Source organism: Ursus arctos, unplaced genomic scaffold (genome assembly GCF_023065955.2).
Source record: "Ursus arctos isolate Adak ecotype North America unplaced genomic scaffold, UrsArc2.0 scaffold_4, whole genome shotgun sequence".
In the NCBI taxonomy this organism is placed as follows: Eukaryota; Metazoa; Chordata; class Mammalia; order Carnivora; family Ursidae; genus Ursus; species Ursus arctos.
In genome coordinates this window covers 26,605,493-26,624,504 of record NW_026623056.1, presented here as the reverse complement: position 1 = coordinate 26,624,504, position 19,012 = coordinate 26,605,493, and the positions used below count along the sequence as shown (strand labels likewise).

The 19,012-nt window shown below is 48.0% G+C and overlaps 1 long non-coding RNA gene across 1 annotated transcript; it reads right to left on the bottom strand.

Annotated features, from left to right (window-relative positions):
• Positions 1–2,232: 2,232 nt before the first annotated feature.
• LOC130542635 (uncharacterized) lies at positions 2,233–18,759 on the bottom strand. Its single transcript, XR_008957308.1, has 3 exons — positions 18,520–18,759; positions 12,635–12,796; positions 2,233–4,283 (listed from the first exon to the last, which is right to left on the bottom strand). It is a non-coding gene; the product is annotated as an uncharacterized LOC130542635 (long non-coding RNA).
• Between the last annotated feature and the right edge of the window lie 253 nt (positions 18,760–19,012).

Below are 19,012 nucleotides of genomic sequence, written 5' to 3'. Positions count from 1 at the left end.
TCTCACTCAGCACAATGCTTCTGAGACTCACCCACGTGGTTGTGTGTATCGGTAGTTCCCTCCTTTCATGGGAGAGTAGTACCCAATTGGGTGCATATACCACAAGCTGCTTATCCATTTGGACATTGGTGGGTGGATTGGGGAGGCCCAGCTGGGCTGGTGGGGAGGTATCCTCTGACGATGCTAAAGGACATTTGGGTTATTGCTGGACATCTGGACTGTTTCTGGTTTTGAGATTTAGTGAATAAAACTGCCTTAAAAATTCCTATGAAAATCTTTTTGTGGGGGCGCTTGGGTGGCACGGTCAGCTGGGTGTCCCATGTTGGACTCTGCACCCAGTGGGGAGTCTGTGTCTCTTCCTCTTCCTCTGTTTCTTCCCCTGCTCGCGCATGCTCTCTCTCAAATAAATAAATAAATCTTTTGAACAAAAGTCCTTGTGTGGACTTACGGGTAAAACACCTGCAGTGGCTGGGATGGCTTGGTCGTACAGCGTCGTTAACTTTCGAGGAAGCTGTGTGTCATGAGCACACTACGAAGGCACACACAGGAGTTGTGTGTTTCCACAATGTCAGCTTTTTTCAATCATAAAGCAAGGTTAACAATTATAAAGCGGGTTCAGGATTCCAAGCTCAATGACATTTCACCATGTGATTAAACCTGGCTTCTCACACAGCACACAGAGCAGAGCACAGGACAAGCCACACAACAAGCAAGATAACAGATGGGGGTAGGAAGTAAACAAACCAACCGGGAAGTCCGTCTGTGGGCGCGCAGTTGAGATAAGGCCTGGGGCTGGTCTGGGCCAGCTCTCCGCACTTACTGCTTCTGATGTTCCAGCAGTGATGGATCTCAGTTCCGAAGGGAGATCAATCGGGGGGAGGCTTGGGCAGGAGCTGCCTTTTTTAAGTGATCAGACATAGAAGTCAGGTCTGAAGAGTCTGACAGTTTGCTGCTAAAATCCTTCCCCTTTCAAAGGGATTTCATGTGCCGGGCTCCTGCAGACTTCCTCTGCTTCCGCTCGTTATCTGTTCTGGGGCCTCAGGTGTTGCTGGTCTCAGCAACACCTCCTAGCTGCAATACCCTTAATGGCTTGCGTCATTGCTTGACACAGGCCCTTGCTTGACATGAGTGACCCCATCTCGCTCTCTATACTGCCAAACTGTTTTTCAAAGTGGGTATACTATTTCATTTTAGAGAGAGAGCGCATGTGAGGCTGGTGGGGGTGGGGAGAGGGAGAGGATCCCAAAAAGGCTCCATGCCCAGCGGGGACCTCAACCCAGGGCCGGCTCCAACTCACGACTTGAGCCAAAATCAAGATTCGGCGCTTAACCGACTGAGCTACCCAGGAGCCCCAGTTATACTATTGTAATATTACCACCAGCAACGCATGAAAGTCCATTGTAGTCCATTTCTGCATTTTCTTAAAGGTAAAAAGCCAGTTTCTAATTATGACTGTGTCCAATTTATCAAAAATTTTTCTTGGTGGTTTATGTTGTTTTGCCCTGGGAAATCTTTGCCTACCTTAAGATGAGGTCACAAAGATATTCTCCTAGAATTGTATAGTTTTAGCTTTTTACTTAGGTCTATAATACATTCAAATTAATTTTAATTTTCATATACGATGGGAGGTAAGGATTAAGGTTCATTTTTACCACCCACCCCCCACGTGGATATCCAGCTTCTCAGGCACCATTGAGGACCACTGGTCCAGGATGATGGTAGGTCTTGGAGACTTAGGCAACTGGTGAATGAAGGTTCTAGTCTCTAGACAGGGAATACAGGAGGTGGAGCAGATTTAGGGGGAAGATTTTAATAAGTTTGTTTTTGGCTACCTGGCACTTGGGAGATTTCCAGGAAGGTGTGCGGAAGGTAGTTGAACTTTTGAAGCTCAGAAAAAAAGGTTCGGAATTGGAAAAACGGTCTGGTTGTCCATCAGCACGGGGAACAGTGGTTTCTAACTTGAGGCCTCTGAACCCAGGAAATTATATAGGGAGTTTCGTGTGTATGCATGTATCGGTATTATTTTTCCTGGGGCACAGAATGGTTTCTAGTTTCAAAAGGGTCCCGGGCCTGGTCTTTTGGAGCACAACGCTTCTGTAAGTGGAGAGCTTACTCCTTATTATAGTTGAGAAATTCTATAATTAGTCCTTGCAGAGTTTTAAACCACGTGGAAATAACCACACAATTTATAAATGGAATGTTACAGCTGAAATGCACCCAAGAAAACCCCTATTTTTTTTTTTAAAGATTTTATTTATTTATTCGACAGAGAGAGAGACAGCCAGCAAGAGAGGGAACACAAGCAGGGGGAGTGGGAGAGGAAGAAGCAGGCTCACAGCGGAGGAGCCTGATGTGGGGCTCGATCCCACAACACCGGGATCACGCCCTGAGCCGAAGGCAGATGCTTAACCGCTGTGCCACCCAGGCGCCCCAGAAAACCCCTATTTTGAACCCCTCATTTTCAGATGAGGAAACTGAGCTCCAGGAGGTAAAGGCAGTTTCTCCAAAGGTGGAGCCAAATTAGTCAGGGGAGGCTAAATGCCGTAACAAACAACCCCCGAATCTCAGTGCCTTACCATAATAAAGGTTTATTTCTCCCTGGTTGTCACAGTCCGCTGTGGGTCAGTGGGCAAGGGGGGAAGGGCTCTAATATACCAAAAACTATTACATTGCACACTTTAAATGGGTGAACTCTATGTTATGTAAATTATATCTTAATAAATCTGCTTTAAAAAAACACAAAAAAACAAAACCAAAAACCCCAAGAGGGCCCGGGACCCTACAAAGGCTAAGAACCACTGGAAGACAGTGGTGGATCCATGGGAACACTGTCAGGGCAAGACGAGACCTGGGTTCATGTCTCCCGCTGTGGTCCAGCAGCTGGAAGGTACTGTCTGCCGCGGGGATGTTTGGCTCTCTAGCTGCCAGGGTAATACTTTGTCATCCTTCAGTTTCTTTGTGTCTCATTGAAGTCTTTCCTGCTTTACTGTACGTTTTTAATCAAAGTAATATACATGTACAGTTTACGAAGTTCAGATGGACACCAAAAGCTTACATGAGAAACAGCAGCCGGTATGAGAGCCTTTCCTAAGCCCGAAGATGTAATGGAGTAAGGCTGAAGCCCTCTCTTCTCTGGGTCAGGGCTCCGCCTCCCATCTTCCTGTTCTCCAGTCCCCTGCCTCTTCCTTTGTCCGCCCTCCTCTTCCATCTCCCTCCTCCTCCGTGCCTCCATCTTGAAACAGGACTAGATTCTGTGGGAAACTGGAAGGCAGGCGTAGTAGCACCTGTGCGGAAACTATCTTCGTTTCCTCTGTTCTTGGTCCGCATGGGGTGGGACCAAAGTTCTCAGGTTGTGCAGGCTCAGGAATAGCTGAGGTCTTGGCGCAGGTCCTCCTTGGTTTTCCTGACTCGAAAGTGGCAGGTCAGCTGTGTTGCAGTGCTCCCCAGGTCCTCGAGGGGCCGGAGTCGGTGCCTGGGGAATGAGCTGGCTCCGGTGCCAGCGAGGTGTGTGACCCTGAGCAGGCTGATGATTCCTCTCTCTGGCTGTCCCGGCGTCCTCCTGACTCTTGCACCCAGCTCGCAAGCCTTCAGCGATGGCGGATGTCCTGTGTCCTCTGCCATGTCCTCAGCTACCTAACAAAGCAGCTCATTCTCCTGCGCCCACGCGTCTCACAGGATGGGAGGAAGCAGCCCCGGCATCAGGGGAAGGAATGTTTGGATCTTGCCATTTGGATATACTGTTTGGTCCAGAGGACATTCTTATCCCCAGTGAAGATTTGAATCAACACATTTAATCTGAATTACACAAATACTGGTTAATGTTTGGACAGAGAATTTTCCAAAGCAAACTTCACTAAGCTGACAATTACTTGATCAATGTTCTTTTTAGCATACAGTTTTCTTTTTTAATGAACTACTCTTTTTTAAAGTTTCCTTTTTTAAAAGATTTTATTTATTTATTTGAGAGAGAGAGAGCACATGAGCGGTGGGGAGGGGCAGCAGGAGTGGGAAAAGCAGACTCCCCAGGCAGGATCTTGGATCGTGACCTGAGCCAAAATCAGCAGCGGAATGCTCAACGCCTTGAGCCACCCAGAAGCCCCTTAATGAACTATTTTTAATACGGTTTTTAAAAACTACTAATTAACGGCCTGTCTTGGTTCTATTAACATCTTCTGCTCCTGTGTGATACAAAGTACTCAGACATTCGGGAGTGTGTACGTGGAACAGCCCAAGCTGGGACCTCCGACGATTTGTATCTCCAGCGCGGGAGCCTCATCTTCTCTCTAAAATAGGAAGGGAAACCGCCGAATGTGAAGCGCGTGACTCCAAGTCAAGACTCAGCTCAAACCTGGGTGATCAGCTGTGCGATCTTGCTTTACTCACTTCAGTCCCCTGGGCCTCATTTTCCCCACCTCTACAATGGGGATAAATACCTATCGCCCACTACAGAAGAGCTCTTTGTAGCATATCAAAATAAGTAATTATTGCCATAAACCGTAGTAGCGTTGCATAATCACTCATGTAAAGCTCCTGATCGCAGCATGTAGTGAGAGCCCCCGGAACGTTACCCTGTAGTCCTGCAGTTAACCATCATCGTTCAGGAAACGAGTTCTGTTTATCCGCTCTGACCACTGGGTGGCACCACAGATTTGAGTCTGTGACTATTTCCTTCTCCAAGGCAGCTTTTGGGTTTGAACCACAGTTTTTTTTGTAGGTCAAAACCAACCAATTATCAGCCGTTTCATATAGTTCTACCTTAAGCTTGCAATGCGTTTTGCCCTAGGCTGTTTCATTTTGCCTTTTTTTTTTTAAGATTTTAATTATTTATTTATTTATTTATTTATTTATTTATTTGAGAACGAGAGAGAGTACGTGAAAGAGAGAGAGATCATGAGCAATGGGGAGGGACAGAGGGAGAAGCAGACTTCCCGCTGAGCAGGGAGCTGGATGTGGACTCGATCCCGGCACCCTGGGATCATGACCTGAGCCCAAGACAGATGCTTAACTGACTGAGCCACCCAGGCACCCCTCGTTTAGGTTTTGTCTCAGCTATACCCTGAGCCTTTTTAGGAACTCGCCCCCTGAAGCTTTTAGGAAAATTGGGCTGTGTCCCTGTTTGAGCCTGTGGAGAACTCGCTGCCAGCTAGGAATTGCTGCTAGACTCTTCGGGGGTCAAAGGACCCATCCAAACTGGAAAGAGAGAGCCAGAAAGAGAGCGTCAGAGTTAAGGACAGAGCCAGACACACAGAGAAGTCATAGGCTGGTGATCACGGGATCTCATTTGCAGAAGCAGAGGTCCCCCATTCTACATTCTACACACCATGCCCAGATGACCCTGACCTCTGTTCCTTGCTTCCCGTTCCCTCTCTCTCTCACGAGGGATGCCGGCCTTGTACCCCCCAGCATTGTGAAAGAAGTTGAGAAACAGAAAGATCTCAGATCATTAACAGAATTGACTGGTGAACCTAAGACGTGGGAGTGGCTCACCTGAAGGCTGGGTGAGGCTCCTGGCTCCATACTTCTGGACCGGGGTGGGGGGTGCAAGTCCTCAGGCAAAAGAGCCCATCCTATCTGACCTAAAGCTAAGCAAGGCTACATATTTGTATGTGTGGGGGGGAGGTCCTTTGGGCCATCTGTCCATGGCTCTCCAGCCAAAGGGACCCCGGGTTTTTCATCTATAGATGAACTTGGATCTGTTGAAGGAATAGGAGCACTTGATGACTAGCTTTTCCATATTTGTGCATTTAACATTGTTTTTTCAGAGACAAGAGTTCAGATGAAAAAGTTTGTGTGTGAAGAACTCAAGTGGATTTCTTAAAAAGTGGCTATCTTCGAGAAATATAAAAATGGTTTCATATTAGGAAATCTATGCATATAATTTACCATACTAATAGATCTAAAGAGAAAAATCATGATCACCGCCCTAACTGCTGACATTTCAACAGTTTCATCTTGATGAACACCCTTCATACAGTAGGAATGGGTGTATACTTCAGTAACATGATAACGGATCTTTATTTTGGTATCAAAGGCAGCATTGTCCTTAATGGGACACACTAGAAGCTCGCCCCAACTTGAAGTCAGGAACAAGAGAGATATGTCCCTTTTTACAGCTGTTATTTAACATTTTTATGGATGTAATAACCCAATATGATTTGATACGAGTAGAACATAGAGCTACAGAAATCAGAGAGGAGGAGGAACCATTATTGTTATTTGCAGATGGCATAATTTTATACCTGGAAAACCCGAAAGATCTGACTCAAAACGTATTAAACACCAAATGCTGGCGAGGATGTAAGGCGGCAGGAAATCTCATTCATTGCTGGTGGGAATGCAAAATGGAACGGCCACTCTGGAGGACAGTCTGGTGGTTCCTTACAAAACTAAACAAAGTCTTACGGTACAATCCAGCAGTTGTGCCCCTTGGTATTTACCCAAACGAGTTAAAATATACCACATAAAAAGCTGCACGTGGACGTTCATAGCAGCTTTGTTTGTCATTGCCAACACTTGGAAACAGCCAAGATATCCTTCACTAGGTGGACGGGTCCGCAAACTGTGGCATACCCAGACAACGGAATGTTATCCAGAGCTAAAAAGAAATGAGCTCTCGAGCCATGAAAAGACACAGAGGGAGCTGAAATGCGTATTGCAAAGTGAAGGAAGCCAACCTGAGAAGGCAACTGTATAGCGTTCTCAGAAAGGCCAAACTACAGGAATAGTGAAACGATCAGTGTTTCCTAGGGCTGCTGGGGAGGGAGGGAGGGATGAATAGGTATTTATAGGATTTTTAGGGCAGGGAAACTGTTCCGTATGATATTATAAGATAGATACATGTCATCATACATCTGTCAAAACCCAGAGAATATACAACACACAGAGTGACCCCCTAATGTAAACTATGGGCCTTGGTTGATAGCATGTCAATGTTGGTTCATCACTTACAAAAAATGAACCATTCTGATGTAAGAGATTGATGGTGAGAGAGGCTGGGTGTGCTGGGGGAGGGGAGGAGCAGAGGGTTTGTGGGGACTCTATACATTCCATTCAGTTTTCCTGTGAACCTAAAATCGCTCTAAAAAAAAAAATCTATGAATTAAGAAGAAAGTATTACATACAGCAAAATGGTTCAGTAAGACGTTGGATTTAAAATTAGTATTCAGTGGGGTGTCTGGCTGGCTTGATCGGTAGAGCGTGCAACTCTCAATCTTGGGGTTGAGTTGGGGCCCCACATTGGGTATAGCGATTACTTAAAAATAAAATCTTTAGGGGCACGTGGGTGACTCAGTTGATTGAGCGTCCAACTCTTGGTTTGGGCTCAGGTCATGATCTCAGGGTGGTGGGATCCACCCCATGTTGGGCTCCACGCTCAGCATGGAGTCTGCTTATCCCCCTCCCTCCCCCTCTGTCTCTCTGCACACTCTCTCTTTCTCTCTCTAAACGAATAAATATTTAAAAAATAAATAAAATAAAATCTTTTAAAAATAATCAGAAACTATAGATTTCACATTTACAAACAACTAGTTTAAAAACTAATGGAAGAAAATAATCTACATATACTAACAAAAACAATAACAGAAACAAACAATAACACCCCCAAAATGAAACAGCTGGGAATAAACCTAATGAGATTTATGCAGTACATTTATGAATAAAATTTTAAAATTCTACTAAGGGATACAAAAGATGATCTGAACAAATGGAAAGACAGCTCATTTTTAGAAAGTCCATTTATTCTAGGTTGTATAATTTTAAGGAGTCCCATAAAAATAGCAACAGGAGCTTTTCTTGGTAACCAAACAACTAAGACTATCCAGGACCAGATTTATTAGAGATTAAAATGTCTTATCTTATCGAGCTAAAATAATTAAACTAGTGTGATGCTGGGCCAGCAATAGACAGATCAGTGGAACAGAAGAGAAAGTACAGGAATAGAATTCGAATACAAGGGAATTCAGGATATGACAAAGTTTCAAATCAGTGGAGGGAAACTATTCAATACGAAACTGCTGGGCAAACAGGACGGTCATCTGAAAAGCAGGGTTCTATCCATGCCCTCTACGTCCCAGCAAAATAATTCCGAGACCGACCAAATATGTAATTGTTAAAAGATGAAACCACAAAATACTGAAGCAGCAATGGGAGAATGAAAAAATAACTTTGGGCATGGGAACACTTCTCAGTATGGCACAGCACCTGTAAGCCTTGAGAGAAAAGGAGAGAACAGCGCTACATACAAGAAAAGAAATTCACTATGCAAAACACAACATAGTCACAGGCAAAGTCAAAAAACGAGGAAGGAATCATGGACATAGCAACAGATTCATACTAAGAGAAATGTAAATTAGAACTCACTGAGGTACCATTTTTACGTATTTGTTTAGGAAAAATCATAAAGTCTGGCAATAGGTTGTCAGAGAGAGGAGGAAATGAGTATTTTCCTATGTTGTTGGTGGTTTTCTCAATCAGGGCAATCTCTGAGGAGTGCAATTCCCTAATTTCCATAACAATGACTATTCTTATTATTTTTAAAGACAAGGTTTGGTTTTATATATATTATTTCCATGCGTTTACTCATCGTTCCCTCCTTTATCTTCTGTCTTACACTGCTCTTCTGAGATCATGTTTCCCCTGCAGTGCAGGTCTCTTGATGGTAAATTCTCAATTTTTACCACCCTCAAACTTGGAAGATAGGCTCTCAGAGTTCATAATGCTACATTGACAGTTACTTTGTATCTCTATTCTCAAGATTGTATTCACCACCTTCTGACTTCTGCTGTTGAGAAGTTGGCTGTCTTCCTGATTGTTCTTTGCAGGTGACCTGTTTTTTCTGGCTGTCTTTACCATCGTATCCTTCTCTTTTTGTTTTCAGTTTTCGGTTTTACTGAGCTGTGTATGGATTTATTTTCATTTATCCTACTAAGTATATCCTGTTTTCCTTCCTAGATCTCTGATATAATGTTTTCTACCAGTTCTAAGGATCTCAACGCCATTTGCTCTTTAAATACTTTTTCCCCTTCATTCTCACTATTCTCCATTCTTGAGGTTCTGGTTAGGCACATAGAATTTATTAGAGCATTGTCCTCTCACCTTCCTGTCTCTTACTCAGTGCCTTCTTTATGTTTCCCCTCTGCTTGTCTCCATGTTGCTTTTTGTTAGTTTATTTACTCCCAGGTCCCCTGTTCTTTCTTTGTGCCTGATTGGTATTTTATTATGAGAATTAGATGTTCATTTCAAAAATATTTTAAAAATCTGTTCATGTCTGATAAACTCTGACTACTTCATTATCTCACCTCTGTGATTGCTTTAAACTTTTCATATATGGTTGTAGTCTGAAACTTTTATTTAGAAATAACTTCACATTCGCAGAAGAATTGTAGACAGAACAGGTACACAGCGACCCTTCGGGCTAACATCTTACGTGACCACGGCGTAGTTACCAAAACTAAGAAATTAACGTCAGTGCAACACTCTTCACTAAACCGCAGATTTTATTCAGATTTCACTCACTATCTGTTCCAGGATCCCATCAGGATACTGTGATGTACTGAGTCTTCATGACTCTTCAGATTCCTACACCTGAGATTGTATCTCAGTTTTTCCTTGTTTTTCATGATCTTGACTTTTGCAGAATACTGGTCAAGGATTTGGTTTTTTTAAAAGATTTATTATTTATTTGAGAGAGAGAGGGAGAGTGGGGGAGGGGCAGAGGGAGAGAATCTTCAAGCAGACTCCCCGCTGAGTGCAGAGCCCAACACCGATACTTGGAGTCTATGCAAATATCCTGCTTCTCCTTAGAGTTTGGCTCACTAACACGAGCCTTTATTTGTGGGTCTTACCTGCAGGAATTATTACTAGTATACTAATGGTGATGTTCTATTTCACTCATTCCTTCTACATCTATTATTTGAAATTCTTCTGTAAGGAAGATTTGTCCCTTTCCTCCCATTTATTTATTCAGTCACTCACAGGTGTGTATTTTACATGGTTATAAAAAAAGGCTTTCAAATCAGCAGGAAAAAAATTGGACTATTTAATCGAAGGGAGGAAAGGAAAAACCAACAATAAAATGTATGGTAAATAGAATATACAAAATAAGATAGAAATAAGTCCTGGGGGCGCCTGGGTGGCTCAGGGCGTGATCCCGGCGTTCTGGGATCGAGCCCTGCATCAGGCTCCTCCGCTGGCAGCCTGCTTCTTCCTCTCCCACTCCCCCTGCTTGTGTTCCCTCTCTCGCTGGCTGTCCCTCTCTCGCTGGCTGTCCCTCTCTCGCTGGCTGTCCCTCTCTGTCAAATAAATAAATAAAATCTTAAAAAAAAAAAAAAAGAAAGAAGTCCTAATATAGCAGCATTAACAATAATTACAAATACAATGTCACTAATTATAATATACATAAAGGCCGTAGATATCTAGACAGAAACTCTTAGTGTTGATACCTTGACTGCAAGGGACACACTTAAAACAAAAAGAAAAATTGAAAAGAGACTGAGAGAAACAGAGATACATCAGGTAAATACAAACCAAAGAAAGTTGGAGTAGCAATATTAATACCTAACAAGATATAATTCAAGGTAAAAACCATCATATTACCAAAGAGGGATATAACACACAGCAAAATGGCCCCAGACATATGCATCGAACAATAGTTTTAAAATATATGAAGGAGCAACTGACGGAGTTATAAGAAGAAAGAGCTCAACAATTGCAGTTGGATTTTTTGAAAAAGATTTCGTTATTTTAGGGGCACCTGGGTGGCTCAGTCGGTTAAGCGTATGCCTTTGATGCAGGTCATGATCCCAGAGTCCCTGCTCAGCAGGGAACCCAATGCGGGGCTCCATCCCAGGACCCTGGGATCATGACCTGCACTGAAGGCAGATGCTTAACCAACTGAGCCACCCAGGTGCCCCTAAAATAAATAAAATCTTTTGAAAAAGGATGTATTTTAGAGAGAGAGAGCACAAGTGCTTGGGGTGGGTGGTGGGGAGGGGCAGAGAGAGAGGGAGAAGGAGAGAATCTTAAGCAGACGCCCCGCTGAGCGCAGAGCCAAACACGAGGCTCGATCCCACGACCCTGGGATCATGACCTGAGCTGAAATCGAGTGCTGCACACTTAACCAGCTGGGCTGCCCAGGTGCCCCATAGTTGGATTATAATGAAGCCACCTCCTCAGGAAGAGATGTATGGAAGCAAAGATACAGATGATTTGATTGACTCAGTTAATAATCTTGAAAGTGAAGGTGTATCAAGAGATGGAGGCACCGGTCTCCCTCTCCCGGAGGCGAAAGGCAGGATGGAATCCTCTGACATCGAAACACACAATGGATATGGATTGATTTTTAAAACAGTGTTAAATGAAAGATCAAGTGAGTAGGAGAATGAGATTTATTTGTCGGGGACAAGGTTGGTTAGTTAAAGTTACATGCATATGAAAACATGCCTGCTTTACAAAGATGCAAGGATACCCCTCAAACATATCAGAACGGATGCCCATGGTGGGGTTGGGGAGGGGTCCCCTGGGAACTGGGCCAAGGGATAAAGGGAGGTGATAAATAAGTAAAAGAGGAGAAGGCCTTGGGGCTGATGGTGTTCAACTCCGAGCTGAGGCCCATGATAAGCTCAGCCCTGTCCTTTCTGCACACAAACCTGATTGCAAATCTTGCCTATCAGCAGAAAGGTTCGTGCCTGTGTAAATGATTCTAGTGATCATGTGGCCTGCGGACAGGAAATTCTCCCCCACAAAATCGTAAGTAACTGGGGCCCCGAAGGCAGCTCAAGAGGTGGGCACTGCCCATTCCTGGCACCAGGCACCGGGTCAGCTGCCCTCCCAGCCCAGGCAAAGTCCCTTCAAACTGCATCTGTCTGTCTTGGGGGAGCCCCACCTGCTAAGCTGGAGCCTTCCAGAACCTGACTCCAGCTCAACATGAGCCTCCGGATTTTGTAAGCAGTAAGTGTGAAATCCTCCAGGCCAGCTACCCAGGTGGGTGAGGGTTCTTCCTGCGGCTCCCTCTCCCCCTCACCTCCTGTTCCCACAGGAAGGTATGGGAGGGGAGCAGGTCCAGCAAGAAACCTCAGAGAGAAATGGTCCCAAATGGCAACTTGGCAAACTCCATCAAAAAACGGAGTTTTTTGCAAATGTAAAATTGCCAAAGGACTTGAATAGACATTTTTCCAAAGAAGATATACAAATGGCCAGTAAGCACAGGAAAAGAGGCTCAACACCCCATCAGGGAGATGCAAATCCAACCACAATGAGACAGCACTTCACACCCACTGGGATGGCTCTTCCAAAAAAGAAAAAGAGAGGAAAAAAAGTAACAAGTGTTGGAGAAGATGTGGAGAAATTAGAACCATTGTGCATGACTGGTGGCAATGCGGACTGATGGCAGCCGCTGTGGAAACAGTGGGGTGATTTCTCAAAAACTTAAACATAGAATTGCCATATGATCCAGCCATTCCACTTCTGGGTCCACACCCAAAATAGTTGAAAGCAGGGTCTCGAAGAGAGATTTGCACACCCGTGTTCACAGCGGCATTATTCACGATGACTAAAAGGTGGAAACAACCCAAGGACCCACCGACAGCTGAATGGACAGGCAAACTGTATTATCTACATACGATGCAATATTATTTACCCTTAGAATGGAAGGAAATTCTGCAACATGCTCCCGTATGCATGAACCTTGAATGCTGCACGCTGGTCACAGAAGGACAAACACTGTATGGTTCCACTTACAGACGGTGACGAGAGTAGTCAAATTCACAGAGGCAGGAGGTCGCATGGCGGTTCCCAGAGGCTGGGGGGAGAGGGAAATGGACAGTTAGTGTGTAATGTTCATGGAGTTTCAGTTGGGAAGATGGCAAACTTCTGGACACGGATGGTGGTGATGGTTGCTGAGCAATGTGAACGTGATCACTGCCACAGAACTGCACACTTAAAAATGGTTGAAATGGCAAGTTTTTATGTGTATATTTTACTGTAATAAAAAAATACAAAGGTGACTAAGAGGCGACTGTGCAAAGCAGATGCATTTCCATCAACCACCGCCACCCCGCCCCTTGGGGGTCCTTCTCAGCCTTGGAGGACATCGGAGGTCGGGGCAGGAATCAAGGAAGCCTGGCTTTTAAAAGGTGGTTTAGGGGCGCCTGGGTGGCTCAGCTGGTCACATGGCCAACTCTTGATTTCGGCTGAGGTCATGATCTCAGGGTCCTGGGATCAAGCCCCGTGTCAGGCTCTGTGCTCATCGAGGAGTCTGCTCAAGAATTCTCTCTCAAGTAAATAAATAAATCTTGAAAAAAAATAAATAAAAGGTTGTTTGGCCTCTGATGGAAATGGGAATAGGGAGAAGAGTGAGAGCTTCAAAAGTTGTGGTCTTGGGTGAGGACGTTTCTTGTCGTCCTCTGCTGGGCAGGACCCCGCTCCTCTGTCCTGCTGCAGGAGGAAGGCTGGAAACAGGTGTCTGTGACGTGCATCTGTAACGTATGCACGGGTGCTCGCGCACGCACTCATTCAGAGCTGGCGTCTTACTGGAAGAAATCAGCTTAAACTGCCCTCTGGGTCTTAGGAGCTGGGGCGAGGATCAGCCTGGAGCCATCTCCACTCTCCGCCGTGGGGCCAGAGACGCCCCAGCCAGGAGGGCTGATGGCAGAGCAGATCTGCAGGCAGAAGCTGCTCTCGGCTCTTGGGACCCCCTGCAAGGGGAGGAAGGGACCTTATGCCCTGAGTGGAGCTCCGCTGAGCATCCAGCAGCCTGAAAAAGCTTTGCTTCGGAATTCCTACCTCTCCGAGATAAGCCCCATCCTCCACCCGTCTCTAACCTCAGCTGGGCCAGCACTTCTGTTATCAGTGGCGAGTGCAGGCTCTGACAAGCGCTGACCCCGGCCTCCTGCTCTGGGTCAGGGGCCCACCTGACCAGGGCCCTGAGGAGATGAAGGAGATCTGGAGCACGGGAGATAAGGGTGATTGCACCCGGACTTTGGCCGGGCTGTCCTGCAGGCTGCAGGCAGGCCGCCCAGGCAGCACGGGGGTGGGGGTGGGGGGGCAGCTTCACTCGGAGTGTGGTCTGACCCTTGCGGACTTGCCCCCATGTGCTCTTCGGCTGGCTGGGCCTGCGTTCACATCCCACTGAGCCCCTTGATTCTCAAAGCCTCCCCCTGCCTGTCCCGTAGAATGGAGGCAATACTAATAGCTCCCCTGCGAGGGAGAAGACGAGATGCTGAGGAACATTGGTGACTGATCGTCAGGACAGGGGTGGACACTGGCCAGCCCCCAATGCCAACAGTAACCCTTTCTTTCTCAGCGCCACAGTCTGGGGGTTGCCAGGGAGGACCAGGCCACTGAGCACTCCTGGAGCTCCCCTGGGAGCATCCGCCTTCCAGAATGCAAAATTAACATCTTATCTCATTCACTCATTCCCCCAGCAAATCCCTTATTGGATCCCAGCTATATTCTAGGTGAAGCTTGGCCCTGGGCATGCACTGGGCAGAGGGCAGCCTCAGTCTCTGCCGTAAAGAGCTGTTTGGGGAGGCAGACCCTTCCCAAAGAGAGACAGGTCAGCGGGCGGGGCGGGGAAGAGCCAGGCTTGCTCCCGCTGTGCAGCTGCGGGCTCTGGACACGAGGCTCTGGGTTCCACCCACCCGCACAGGGCGGACTCACACTGCTCTGAGGAATGTGGGGTAGCCGGCTGTCAAAGGCTAACTTCTGTTGGGGCTGGCGGTGTTTGCACTGCGTATTATAATCGTTTTTCTTCGGCAGCCTTCTCAAAGAGACCCGGTGGGGCAATACAGGGGTGATGATAGGAACGATCCTCTGTTTACAGCTCAGGACACCGAGGTGCCTAGAGTCTAGGCAGGGCTCTGCGGAGATCCTGGGGCTGAAGCCCTAGCTTCCTGGCTGGCGCTCCTCTACGGGCTCTCCGCAGACCTGGGCTATGAGCTGGGCTCCTCCAGCCCGGGTGCACTCCCTGAGCCTGGGGGACCGTGAGGGCTTAGAGCAGGGAGGCTGTGGGGCAGCACAGCCCCCAGGCAGGCTCAGCCTCCTCCGTGGGCTGTCTGCACACCAGTGGACGGCTTGTGGAGGTCAAGGTTCACCATGCTCTCCTCTCCGAAAAAACACTCAAAAAAATGCCTGTTATCTACAAGCCCCTGGGCAAGGCACAAGGGTCCAGTTTGTCACTGTGGCCTTATCATGTAGTGGCTCTGGGATCAAACTGCCTGGGCTCAAATCCCCGCTTATCAGCTGAATGACCATGAGCAAGTTACTTATCATTTCCGAGGCTGGGTTTCTTTGTCTGTCAACTATGGCTCTGCTTCTGAGGGTTGGGAGGTGGACCGTGTAACTTACAGATGGTGTCCAGTACAATGTCCAGCACAGTAAACACACCCGTAAGTGTTCGCCATTCACATGATTATTGGGATTAAACCGTGGGCTTTGGCCATCTGGATTCGAATTCGTTCCATCCTTTACTCCATGAGATCTTGGGCACATCGCTTCCCTTCTGTGTCGTGCCCCCTCTCCCTGAACCTGCATCCGCTGGGTGGTCGAGGTAGGGGTATAAACGGCACTCGGCACTCGTGCCTCCCTGCAGGATCGGCTGGGGTCTCCCCTGCTACTGCGTTGCATTTCCACTCCTCTCGGCCCATTCCAGATTCGCGGTCCCTGCTGGAAAGCACTCTCCGATAGACTTGCACCCACATCTCTGTCCCAGAGTGTGTTTTCTGGGGAACTCAACCTATGACAGTGGTCAGTGGTGCCGGGAAGATCCGAGGAATGGCCTCCAAAATAGGGTTTTGGTGCCGGTCTCCTGGGGTGAGCTGGCAGTGAGGAGCCCAGGTACACACTCTCCCAGGGGTGGACTGGGTGGGGTGCTTGCGGCAGGGGATGCACTGGTGGGTGCAGGTCGCTGTCCATGGTGTCCTGTGAGCCAGAGCCGGGAGCCAGACTCTGAGTTTGAGCCTGGAGCCAAGCCCCCGTCAGGAGGAAGCCGTGTCTCCTACAGGCCTTGGTCCCGAAACAGCAGGGCATGGGACAAACGGACTGGACAAGCTGACTCACTGAGGTCCTTCCCATTCCAGCATCCGACATCAGCCCTGAGCTTCGGATGGGTTTGGGTGGGATGGGAGTTCCTTGGAGCCAAGAGTGTGAATAATCGAGGGTGGTGGGTGGAGGGAGGGGCTCGAGGAGATTTTCTGCAGCCCACCTTGCCTAAGGCAGCCTGCTTGATCCGGGGCCCAGGCCCCCTGGTTCAGCCTCACCCCTGCCCCTCAGCCCTTCTCCTCGCCGGTGCGTTCTGATGCCAGGGCACCTGCAGCTGGCCCCGCTGAGCTTGGATTTTCATCTACGTCCTTCAGGATGACCTTGGCCTCACAGACTTCCCTTTCTTCCCTCCATGCCTATCCACAGCCTGGCAGGAAGCTGTGGGCTCAGGGTCACACGCAGTTGCAGCCATTGGAAAGGTCAAAACTACGGTGCACACTTCAATCCCAACAATCATACGAATGTCTGATGCTTAAGGCTTCTGTTTCTGGTCGGTGAGGCCTTGGGTTTGAGTTCCTGGGTTGGCCAGGGCCGGCAGGGGCCTCACTCTGTCCTGTCCAGAAGACCATGTGGGCTCTTGACCTGCCTCTTAGGCACGGCTCCCCACCAGCCCAAGAAGAGACTCTCCTGGAGGAAGTGGAGGCTCTGAACGGTTAAGTGGCTTCTTGGAGGTCTCACGGCTCGTGGTAGAGCCACATCCAGGTCTGCATGGCTCCAAGCCTGGCTCCCTCGGCAGCCCTGCGCGGCTTCCTGGTGGGGTCACCTCACAGCTGTATGCACGCGATGAGGAGACAGGAAGCCTCAAGACTGTGATCGAGACAGGGGAAGGTTTTATCTTGTTTTTTGTTTGCTTGTTACGTATTCATTCCCAAGTGAAAATGATTAGTTATCTTGAATGCTTTAAATGTAAAATACAGAGTTTAAAGAAGTAAAAATTACCCTAAATTCCACCAACTGGAGATACTGTTAACAGTTTGGTGAACAGATTTCCAGACGGCTCTGTGTGTGTGTGTGTGTGTGTACGTGTGGTTTTATAATGGGATCATATACTGTTTCATAACCTGCTCTTTTTACTCAACAATATGTCATGGGAATCTTTCCACATCAGTAAATATAGCTCTATCCCTTATTTAATGGCTGCAGACTATCCATTGTATTTCCTTGCAAATAAAAGCACGTACCATCTTTTATTGATCCAACCCAATCCGGCAGGGCATTTAGATTGTTTCCACTATTTTGCTAGCACAAAAACTCTAGGTCGAATGCTATTACAGGTCCACCGACCGTCTTCGGGCACATCCTAGCTTGCCGATCTTACAGAAAATTTCCCACAGCCCTGGCCGTTACTTTGCTGCCTCATTCCAGTAGCACATTCTTGTTTTCCAGGAGCTTCTCCCTGGGGGCCAGGGGCCTTCCCCCGGTGCTCCTCCTGCAGGTCAGCAGACACATGGGCTCGGGAATGCCCCTTTACCGTTGCACAGCCCTGGGGAAGAGGCAGGGATGCGCCCTTGCTTCCTGAGCTGCGAAATTCCAAGTCCAACTCTAAGGACACGGCCAGTCTACAAGAATCAGTGCTGCCAGAGCCTGGTGGGGCTTCTGATGGCCTGCAACTCCGAGGGGCTTAGATCTGCCCTCAGGGAGGCAAATGGGCCAGGCAGGGGCTGAGGAAACTCGGGTGAGGCCTGCCAGGGGAGCAGCGGAGCGCCTGCCAGGAGGGAGGTCTGGGCTCGGTTCTCCGTGGATTCATGCTGTTACTCGTTCTTGTCCACAGCACTAGGGCCGGGACGTGGGATCGAAGAGGACAAGGCTCACAGATGGTAGGGGAGAGATCACAGAGAACCAGAGGGTGACAGACAATTCTCATGGGCTTGGCGGGAGGAAGCAGGGCTGGAGGGCTGTTGGGGGTACTTACTCCATGAACAGACTTTCACCTAAATCTTAGTCGGTCAAGGCCAGTTTTTTAAATCTATTTTTTTTTAAGACTTATTATTTGAGAAAGAGAGAGATGCCTCGAGTTGATGCCCACCTGAGTCACCCACGTGCCCCAGAGAGAGAGAATCTTAAGCAGGTTCCATGCCCAGCACCGGGCCGACTCGGGCAGGGGTCAATCTCATGACCTTGAGATCATGACCCGACCTCAAGAGTCAGATGCTTAACAAACTGAGACACCAGGTGCCCCTTATTCTTTTAGTATCTCCCTTTGGCTGGCCACCCATAAGACCCCAGAATGTCACCATTCCCAAGGTGACTTCCTGCCCTGTCACTGGAGTCTCGACCTTATGCCCAGACCTTTCACCTAGAAGAGGCTCTGGGTCTTGATTCTGAGCCCCAGAACATAAAGAGACCCTGAAGACTGCGTGATCCATCCCCACAGATGAAGAAACAGGGGCGCAGAGAGGGCCCATGACTTTCCCTGAGTCACACAGTTTGTTCCAAAGCCAGGACAAGTCCCAGGGGCCCATCTTGTGGACTTTCCACACTTACCATGGCTATCAGTCAGGAATACTTTCAGCCAAAACAACAGAACCCTGGATTAGCAGTCAGGGAACTGGATTAGGCCAGTCTAGGCCTGGGTGTCACCGCTTGACCCTAGGGTTTCGGTCTTTCTCCTTTGCTCTGCTCACCGCTCTTCCTCTGTTTGCTTGCTGCCTCACATGGCAAGATGGCTGCTCCGTTTTCCGGGCTTCGCCTCTGCTTTCTGGGCCGGAAGGGGCAAAGCCTGTGCTAGCCCTGTTCCTTTTAAAATGCCTTCCTGAAATCCCTACCCTGGAACTTGCGCTGAGGCTTCACCAGCCAGAACTGGGTGGCGTCACCCGCAGTGAATCTTTGTGGCTGGGCACATTGCCGTCCTGAGCCAAACTGCCAGGAAGGAAGTGGGGAGAAGGACGTGGGGTGGCCACAGGCAGTTTGCCATGAAGCTGCTTGGATTGGGATTTTGCCCAGTACGTCCCCAGGCCCTTGTCTTCGTCCCCCAGGG